Genomic DNA, 10,585 nt, shown 5'->3' with positions numbered 1-10,585 from the left:
CTGAGACTGCTGTGATATAAAACTGAACTTGGCTGCAGAACAGACAGATCATACTGTCTGCATCTTCCAGTCATCTGTGACTCCGTAGTTTTCCTTTTTCTTCTTACTTTCCTTTCACAGTGGAATTACACAAAGTAACACTGTCTTTCTCTCTTTTTGTCCACATTGTTTAGGATGCGGTAGTCTTGTTTGAATAAACTTGGAATGGACAAACTGACTGGGAGTTTTGTGCTTACGATCAGTGTGAGCACCACATTGTGGCTGCTCAATTGACCTGTACAGTGTGAGCATAGAGGTTGCAGGTTCAGGTCATGCAGAAGGGCTGATGTGTAGTGTGAGTTATGTCAACACACAAGATAAATAAAAATGCACAGTATCTATGAGGATCTTTTAGAGGTCAGGTTGAGCTCATCAGTACTGAGATATTAATTTGATTTGAATTGATTTGATGTTTCTTATGTTTGTATTTTAGCATTTTGATATGGATGCTTACTTTTCTTTGTTTGTACTAAAATAATTTAGGTTTTGAACAGGCTCTTCAAGGTTATTTTTACGTGTCTGTCTTGGTTTTTTACATCTTGGGACCATGTAACAAAAATGTGTTCTCAGGTTAACATGGTGTCTCTTGCATCGACAGTGACTTGGATGTGTATTGTTGGTCCTTAAAAACTCCATATAAAACTCTGATGTTTACTGCAGCGCGTGAAGGCAGCAGCACCCCTGATGCCTGCAGATTCAGAAGAAAAGGCTCTTTTTTTTTTTTTTTTTTGCTCCCTGCTCCTGATTGGCTGAGCCGTCTGGGAAGGGGGCGGGGCTTGCTTCTCAGTCCTGGCACCAGTCTGTTGTGCGAGCAGCGAAGGTGGAGAGATTTTCCCCATCATTCACACACACTGCTGTCTCTCTCTAACACACATACACACACACACACACACAAGCGTACATACACACTCAGCGAGAGAAACGGGACACATCTAAACGGTGAGTTGCACTATTGAACAATTTACTACCAATTTATAATATGTCACCGCGTGATTATCATTCTTTACTGCGCCATCATCTCGTGCGTTTATAAATGAGTGATGATATTCATGTTTTATTTATCGTGTTATGTAGGTCTCGTGCTGCAGCGGTGCAGATAGGGCCTATGTAGATATTTAGCTTATGGCAATTTGACATGCTGGTCCACGGTGTTTCCCATCCACAATGGCAGAGGATAGTGGGCGTGTAACGGGGGTGGAGATGTGTGTGGGGGGGAATCTCTGTCTCATGCAGAGGTCCGTGCATTTGTGTCTCTTTGTTATGGTGGTGCCGCAGTCGGGATGGTACACCCTCCTGCTGAAAAATCACTAGGCTGTAGTACTACAAATATTCCTGTGATATTCCTGCAAGTGCTCCCAGAGGCCTCAGTTATCAAGTGTATAGGGGTCTCATTGCATCTAATCTTTCCATCTTTAACCTTAATCTATGAGATAGTAACCTATAGTCTGTGATTGTGTTGTATATTTGTGTATATGTCTCCATAGTATTTACTACAGGATTATATATCATAAAGGCAGACAGGTGCAGCTCCATAACTGCAAGGCCCAGTTATATAAAGGGGTTTTCTGATCTTATGGAGCCTATACAGCAGTTTTAGGAAGAGTCTGTGATGTTCTATAGGAACTAAGCCTGTTGTTATACAATAATATACCCCCCCACACACGCACACACACCACCACCACCACCAACACACACACACACACACACACACAAGCATGCACACATCCACAGATACACACACTGCATCCTCTGTCTCTGTGTGGATTAGTACACATTGTTCTGTCTATGCTCATGTCTTTCTCTCCCTGGCTCTTTCTGTCTTCGGTCGTCCGTCTCTTTTTATATGTGAAACGTGCTGTGTTTGTGGATAATAAGTGCACTGTGAATTTATAAAAAATGTGACCACCCTACGTACAGACGCACTTAAGGAATACTACAGGATGTGAATATGTTTAATTTTACCCTTAAATGTCCCATGATGTAGTTGTGGTCTGAAAGTTTGAGTAAACATCATAGTATGTGATGTGTGTGTGTGCTTGTTCCAACACTTCACCAAAGCTACAATGCTTACACTGAGTGATTTATTTAAAGTCAGGACACATGGCTGCACCATTACATGAAACATGTCCCTAATATTAATCTGGACGTTTTTGGATGTTTTGTATATTTGGAAACTTTTAGTTCTAGAGAAGATTTCAAATATCACTCTGTGGGTTAGAGGACAATATTTAGTGTAGGGCCCGACCAATACTGGACTGTTGGGGCAGATGCCGATACCAATATGAGATATCGATATATCGGCCGATAATCTTATATATACAGAATATATACACACATTTGCAATGCAGTGATCCCTCAAATGTGGTTATCAAACACTTGTGACAAAGATATGTAATGGAGGTAAGATATTTTACAGTTTAATGAGAAACTTGATGTATAAATTGACATCATTGCACTGAAACAGTAAACTTCACTGGGATTTGATAATTATAAATAACTATAAATAAAAAAACGTAGATCAAATATACATAAAATGCTACCTATATAAGTTAAAAAAAAACAAAAAAACCTCAGATATCGGACAACATATACGCCGATACTGATATATCTGTAATAGGCCAATATCAGCCAATAATATCGGCTGATGGATATATCAGTCAGGTTCTAGTTTAGTGTTGGTGGACCCAACGCGGGTGCTGCAGGATCTAAAAGGTTCCACTCATTTTTCTGACAGACTTTGATTTGGAGGTTTATTTGCAGTTGTTAAGACACTTTCTGTCTCTCCAGCTTTGCCTACCTGTCGCCTGGTTATTGTATGTCTCTCTGTCTGTCAGTCACATGTCACACTGTGTTTCATCAGAAGATTCTTTTCAGTTGTAAATATATATTTTCATATAGTATTACTAGGGTTCATTTTAGGTCTGATGCTGATCATTAGAAATTCAGATTTCTGATAACTGAATAGGCTGCTATTATTTTTGCATTATTCTGCTAAAATGACAGCAATTAATTGTTTTTATTATATATTTTATGTAATGTTAATGTTTATACATCATGACTTTTGGGGTGGTGGTAGCTCTGGTAGTAGAGCAGGTTTGCCGTTAATGATAGGGTCCTCCTGCTCCTCCTGCCCATGTGCTAAGTGTCCTTGGTACAAGACAGTGAACTTCAAATTGCTTCCAATGTATGTGTACAGGAAAAATGTGTAAGTCACCTTGGACAAAAGTGTCTGCTAAATGAATGTGATGTTATATCATCTTAATAGTTGACACTAGACGAGTGGAGACAGGAAATGTGGAGAGAAGGGGAACTTAGTTGGAACCATGGATGTCACATGGTACATGGTACTTTATGTGTCTTAGACCACTAGACCACCAGTTAGCTTAATTTCATAACAACATGTCCTCAATCAAAAAAGTAGATTGCTTTTATTAGGTGCTGTACTCTCTGTTTGTCTAAATCTTAGAGTTTTCACTCAGCTATCATAATAGACTACAGTAGATATTTGTTTGTGATTTTAGTAATTATAATTCTGCAATTTAGCTTAATTCTAGTCTTTGTCCTGTCAATAAAGACGCCAGTACCATTAACTGATATTTAGACAGTTCCAGGTAAGTGAAATAAACAGTGAATGCTTCTGTCTGTTTGCATGTAATATCCATATTACTAATGAGCACACCTTTTAAGTAGTGAATGTGTTGGCAACAGCTGCTTATTTACACATCCAGTGGATACGGAGCAGCATTATCATTCATTTGGAGTCGTGTATCTGTCTATCTGGTGAATGTAAGTCCAATATTCACTCTCTTTTAGCTTTGGTCTGGTTTCCACCAACACCTGAGAAAAATATCTGGCCCTTTAGTTGCTAAATGCTCCACTTTGTTTACCAGCTATTTGCTAACTGTGTGTGTCTGCTATTTGGTGCTGAGCAGGTAGTGGGGTTATCAGAACTTTTTCAGTGAAAACAGCTGCCTGCTGCTGCTTGAAATGACACTGATGAGAGCTGTGAGAGTGAACCAAAACTGTGAAGTGGCCCACTGTAAAACCAAAACAATGAGCTGAAAGACACTAAAATGCTCCATAGACCTGAGGGGAACTGCAGATTAGGGTGTTTTGATGAGTCTCTGAGTGTCCTTTCACATTACATATAGTAATTTGAGCCATTGTTAACATAAAAATATTGATTATAACTTCTTTAAACTTAATTCTGAGCTGAATAGCTAATTCATAAAAATCACTTTTGAGGATTTAGTATTTAGGAAATGGTTGCAATCCTGTAGCAAAACGTTTTATTGTACGTTCAGGAAATGTTATCGGTACACCACACCTGTAGCTAACCACTGATTCTTATTGTTGGCCATTTTACTTCAATGAAGTGGCAATGTGTCTTCCAAGCAGCTTAGTAGCTGCAGCAGCCAGTGCTTTAGTACAGTACAATACCACAAAAGATCCACCGTATAGAGAAAAGGGTCTTGGGTTATTGCTTTTCTGAACTGACATGCCAGATAACAGACATGAAAATTGCAGTCATTCATGCTTGGTGATCTTTGTTTGACTCATCTACTGATGTCACAGCGTGGTCTTCAGGGCAACTTGTGAAATGTTAAATTGCTGAAAATGTACTTAAGGCTCATTTCATAATCTAATGATAATCATGAAATTGCAATAGATGCTATTCTAATTAACTTGTAGCCAGTGTAAATTTAAGCCATGACCCTTGATTGTATCGGTTAACATGACAACTATAATATGCAAGTTTACTGAACCGTATGAACAATCATTCTGTAAATTGCAGAGGTGAGCAGTAATGAGTGACATTTAGTCCGTTAAATTTACTGAAGTAACTTTTTGAGTAAATTGTACTTAATTAAACTTACTCTGTTGAAATAAAGCATACCTTTTATCCTTATGGAGTATATTTTGAGAGAAAAAAAGGTGCTATATATAAGATAAAATAAAAGTTTATGGCAGTGATTGGTACAATCATATCTTGTTTAAGACCATAAATACAAGGCCTGTAGATTAATTTATATTAAGTAATTGCAATTTTAATTTCAATCGCAACAGTAGGCAGAAAAAGTACAAGAAGATATTCTCCTTAAATTGATCAGCCTGACTAAGGCTGATGAATTTGGTGCAACAAAGTACAGATATGTCCTAAAGTTCCCATGGTACTGGATAGTGGGAGCGGCTACACTGGAACATCCATATCTCGTGGCACTGCCCAGTCCTCCCAGCGCTAATCATGCCTGATTAGCTAATGGGTTTGAGAAATTGGATGAAATTTCTGCAGCCCCGATTGCTTTGAAATACAAATTTTGAGGAACTGGGAGGGATAAAAATAAGGAGAATGAGTCAAGGCCAGCTGCCTGAACATCTCATATTTTCAGTGTATTAATGGCTTGAATGTTTGAACCATAGATAACATGATAAAATAGAAAAAATGCCAAAGACTACAAGCAGGAAGATAGATGGATTATCAGAGATGTACTAATGCATGGCTGTTGTGATGATGGTGCTATAATTTCTGCTTTAGGGATTGGTGGGATTACGTGCAATCCCTCCCAGATTACCAGCCAAGCAGGCAGGAAGTCAAGATAGCGGTCATCCAGCCAGGTATAGCCAACGTTTTCAGTCCATTTACCAGGCAGGCAGCCATTCAAAAGCAGTTATATACCCAGTCAACCAATGAAATAGACAGTCAACCAATCATCCAGCCAGCCAGCCATTCACCGTGTAAGTCATTTTACCCCATAACAATGTCAGTTATAATCGGCTATGTCTACAGGAAATGTGTAGGCTCTCCAGTCATCCAGAGTACAGCAGAGACATGATCTAACAGCGGTGTTGTCCCCCCCAGGCTTTCTCTAAGCCCTAATGGTAGTTTGTAAAATGTAAGATTACATAACACCTGGGGGTCAAAAGATGGAGTTATCTCTTAGTGTTGCTACCCAATATCAACCAAGTCTAATATTAAGGAGCTAGATGACTCAGATAGCACCCTCCAGTCTCAAGAAGCTCCTCCTGGTGTACCAGTGAAAAAGCTGGTGACCACAGTTTGAACCTTTTGCGTTTTTTTTCCCCAAGGTTACTTTTATGGCATTTCTGCTTTATTATAATCTTCAGGGGAGAGGGACATGACAGATGGGAGTGGAAAACAGCATGATATGTGACCAAGGGTCAAATGGTGTTCATTGATTTAAGATTATAAAGCATATACAGCTTCCAGTACTGAACCATTAATGAAGTCTGAATGTGCAACAGTGTGACTGGCACAGTTTGAGCTAAGGCAGGGTATATTTAGATTTGATTCCTAACAGTAACACTGATTATTAAAGTGTAGGATGTGTAGGATTTGAAAATGTCTGACTTCTGAGAAAGCACTTAGACTGCACCAATTTTCACTGAAATTGGCCAGAATTTCTCAAAGCAAAAACACACCAAATCATAGTCTACAAAGACATAAACTGGATTTGTACTTGACACAAGGTGTGAAGTGGAGTCTGTTGTAGTTACCTATGGTGTAGACTTTGATCTATGGTTCAGCATCAGTTGATACCAGATGGATATGTGTGTAATCAGGCTGTAACTGAGTATATATTCTGTCTTTCACTTTGATATAAAGTGATAGTGGGCTACACAAATATGTATAGAACAAAATTTACATACATACCTCTATTTTGCCTTATCTAATTTCTGAATAAGAGACTACTGCTATGCCATGTCTATGTTTAGCTGGAGTCACTGCAAGCAGAAGGTTTGTAGTGGAGATGGTTTTGCTCGATGTGCATTACTGAAAAGTAGCAAATCAAGGAGCCTCTTTTCAGCTATCTTCCATCGGAAATCTCCACCGCCACCAGAAAACACAAGAAGTTAAAATGACCAATCACAGTTCTTGCAGTCTACATGTGGTATTTCCATGGCTGCCTTAGCCCTATACACATTTAGGGAGTATGTCAGGTATTGTGTGGCTATGTAGCCTTCGCACGTGGCTACCTCTTAACACACAACTATAAGTCCAGTTTAAGAGCCTATACCCATGCTATGGGCTCTTTGGGGCTGTATTGTATGTACAGCAGTTGGCACAAGCTAAATGCTAACTCCAGCATTCTAACTTGTTCACAATAACAATGTTAACATGTTTATGTTAAGCAGGTATAATGTCTACAAGGTTTGGGTGGTATCAAGGTTTTATGGTATACCAGGGTATTTTGAAATCCCAAAGGTATGATTTTCACTATCGTCAAAAATACAGACGCTCCTCTTTCTATTAAACTGATACGGAGTATTGAGGTGAAGTACTGTAGTCCACAGCACGCATCACCAGACGTCACTCTCTACTGGTGCAACAGGCAGCTGAGCTGACAAAGATGGCGACTGCGAGTGGTATGGAATCATGACAATATTGCCACATATAATTTTATCTTGAGATGACTTCTTCCAACTACAAAAGCAATTTATTAGCCACATGATTTTATTCGACTGCCAGTCTGCACACCGTCTTCATTCAGCTGACTAATGTGTCGGTATCCACTGCGGCAACAAGTGTCATCAGGTCCTCCAGCATGAATCTATGGAAGACGCGCGCTTATTTCCTATCTATGTATCATTCTATGGGCCATAAGTATTTATACCCAGCAAAACTTATCTAAGAAGGCTAATTGCATATTAGACACACGGCATTGTAGTTTAGACAATGTCATACATGCTACAGTGACTTCTATCGCCAGCAGCTTTTACATTTTTCAAAAATTTCACATAACACAAATACCGTCATATGCTGTGTACCCTGGTCAAATGTCAGGAGGGTGTGAAGGTATGAAAAAATAAGATACCACCCAAGCCTAATGTCTACCATCTTAACTGAGTGTGTAAGCTTGCTAACATTTGCTAGTTAGGACTATATCCACAGCTGGAGTGCAGCTGAGACTGATGGGAATGTCATAAATTTTGGTCATGAACCAAAGAATTTGATCACCAACTTTATTATAATTCATCATGTGGGGAAGTCTTTAGGATTCATCCTCTGGGGGTAATCAATGTCTGTACAAATTTTCATGGCAGTTAGTTGAATAGTAGTTGAGATATTTCAGTCTGGAACATAGTGGTGGACCAACTGCCCAACATTGCCATCCTATGCTAACCCATGCTAACCCATGCCACTAGTGTGGCTAAAAATTGAGTTTGTGGATACAATTGTTTGAATTAAGCAGAACAAAATGTGGGTGGAACCAGTATTTACAGTTTAAACCTGAAAATCATTTGTTCATACTTGTATTGTTTTCAACATTTTAAATCTGTTCAGCGTGTTACCTAGTAAATGTTGAGGAATAAAGAACCTATTAAGTTCAGTAAATGTAAAATAGCCTTGTGTTTCATGTCTGCTACCAATGTTAATTACTATTTGAAGACCAGAGTTCCCTGGAAATGACACTTCTTGTCTTTTGATGCTAATATGGTACAGTTTCAGATAACGAGAGGTGAATTGCAGATTGTAACGATGCTGGAATAATAGTCTCACCTCTGTCTAATGAAGGCACAGTGGGTCAACCCTCCTCTGATACAATCTTGTCTTTCCCCTGTGAGGCTATGAAGCTTGTGAAGTTGGCCTCACGCTGTGCAAATGGGAACATGGGTGCAATCTGCTGCACCTGTCACTCTTGAGGATCCTTCGAAAGACTTTCAGTGCACTTAATGTGCGATAGTCCTTTTTATTCATTATTGATGACCTCAGAGAATTATGTAAGCTGTGGTCTATTTGTTAGAAGCCATTTTTATTACCTCAGTGGGAATTAGGGGCCCAAAAACCCTGTAAACATAACAGCAAAATTACTCTGCCACTATGTAGGGGCATCGTTGTCACTCAATTTTAAGTAATTTTAGTTATTTCATCTATACTAAGTCTTACCTGTAAATGAAATGTAGCATACTGTATATTACTCATGTTATTTTTAGATCCCGTTAAACCAGTGTATACCAAACAAATGCGTTTGATGATTTTAAAGTAGCCTTCTGACTGAGCTGACCTGGATCAGTCTAACAGAGAGTTCAGAGGAAACAGTAAAGGTCGTTCTCTCCTGCTGAGAGAGGGGGCTGAGACTGAGATCAGACCTGACATCATATGTTACAGTAGAGTGAGGGAGGAGAGGGTAACTATGTAAATGTGTGTGTGTGTAGTCATCCTCACAGCTTCCGTCAGTGTTTGTGATTTGAAACAAGAAACAGCAGCAGGAGTTCATAATTGAACTTTAGGAGTCAGTGTAGGAGTAACAACACAGTCTTCTTAGTATTGTGAACCTTTTTTTGGGGTACTTCCACTCATTTGAGATCAGACAAGACATTCTGAAACACAGTCCTCAAAGTACAACTCACCATCAACTACATTTACCTCACTGAAGATAAATATCTGCAAATTGTTAAAAAAAGTTTTCCTCTTCTGTCAGTTCATAAAAGGAGTCCTGAGCTACACTAAGTCTTTCCCCTCTAACAAAATAAGCCTTGTTATGTTTAAATTGTGGGTCTTTCCCTAGGAAACACAGAGCACAGGACATGAATCTATCCTGTTTCCTTTCCAACAGGCCCATATAGCCTTTAGCTGCCTTCCATCTGCTTCTTTTTGTCCGCTTTTTGCCTCCTTTGTGCAGCCTGCCTCTCCTCCTACACTCTCCTCTGCATAAATAAACAACACAGGTGCTTTTGCTCTAAGACTGTTGCAGTGTGAGAGGCTGGGAGAGACTGTGAGTCTGGCTTTATTTGGGGGTAGAGGAGCAGAACAGGAGCTGTTAAATATGGTTACCTCAGATTTTGGCTGGTTAAGTGCTGTATAGTGAGGGGTTTGCTAACAGATGAACAATAATCAGCCATGTTCAATGTAGTTTCAATGTATATAGTGAGTTTGTGGACAAGCTATCAGTTCACTGTCGGCTACAGTCGATCTTAATGTGTTCAATTCCTTTCTGACAATACAAAGGCATCAATTCTGACGTAGCAGAAGCCCAACAGGTGTTAGAAGTGATTTTCTTTTGAACTTGTACACAAAAATGTGTCATTTGTGCCCCAAAATACTGAATTCACTCCTTCATATTTATACTGTTAGCTTATCACATTCAGTACATTTGTTGTTACTGAAGGTTGGTGAAAAAAATGATTTACTTTTCTATGATTTTGAATTGATTCACAAATGCCAAAAATCTATTTATAAAACAATGGTGTTTGTAGCATTTTTGGATTAGAAGCGCATTTCCTTAATGTTAAATTTTTTGCTTTTGTATGTTTTGTCCTCAGGTGGTCACTGTAAAATTGTGCGCAATAATTTATTACCCCTAAGATCAGATCTACATCACTTGAGAAGAGAAAAATATCTGCGCATGCACACTTTCTGCTGCATTCTGAGCACATTCAGAGGGAAGGGAAGAGACATGAAAAGATACAGAATCACTTATTGCAGATGCTGTACAGTTCTCATTTTCCCTCCACTGTTAGTTTCCAATCTCATCTTCTGTGTGCAGTCTTGACTCTCTTGATCACAAGCTCAAACACAGCACAG

The 10,585-nt window shown here is 39.1% G+C and overlaps 1 protein-coding gene across 8 annotated transcripts in view; it reads left to right on the top strand.

Moving 5' to 3' along the window:
* Window positions 1-814: 814 nt before the first annotated feature.
* The window catches only part of map4l (microtubule associated protein 4 like), a 105,526-nt gene continuing 95,755 nt past the window's right edge, over window positions 815-10,585 (top strand). For all 8 annotated transcript variants that reach the window (XM_044367339.1, XM_044367337.1, XM_044367336.1 and 5 more), the window contains exon 1: window positions 815-978. The gene's annotated coding sequence lies outside the window, so the exon portion shown is untranslated. The remainder of the gene's footprint in view (window positions 979-10,585) is intronic.

Source organism: Thunnus albacares, chromosome 12 (genome assembly GCF_914725855.1).
Source record: "Thunnus albacares chromosome 12, fThuAlb1.1, whole genome shotgun sequence".
In the NCBI taxonomy this organism is placed as follows: Eukaryota; Metazoa; Chordata; class Actinopteri; order Scombriformes; family Scombridae; genus Thunnus; species Thunnus albacares.
Note: the sequence above shows the minus strand (reverse complement) of the source record. Positions and strands in the feature narration are given on the sequence as shown.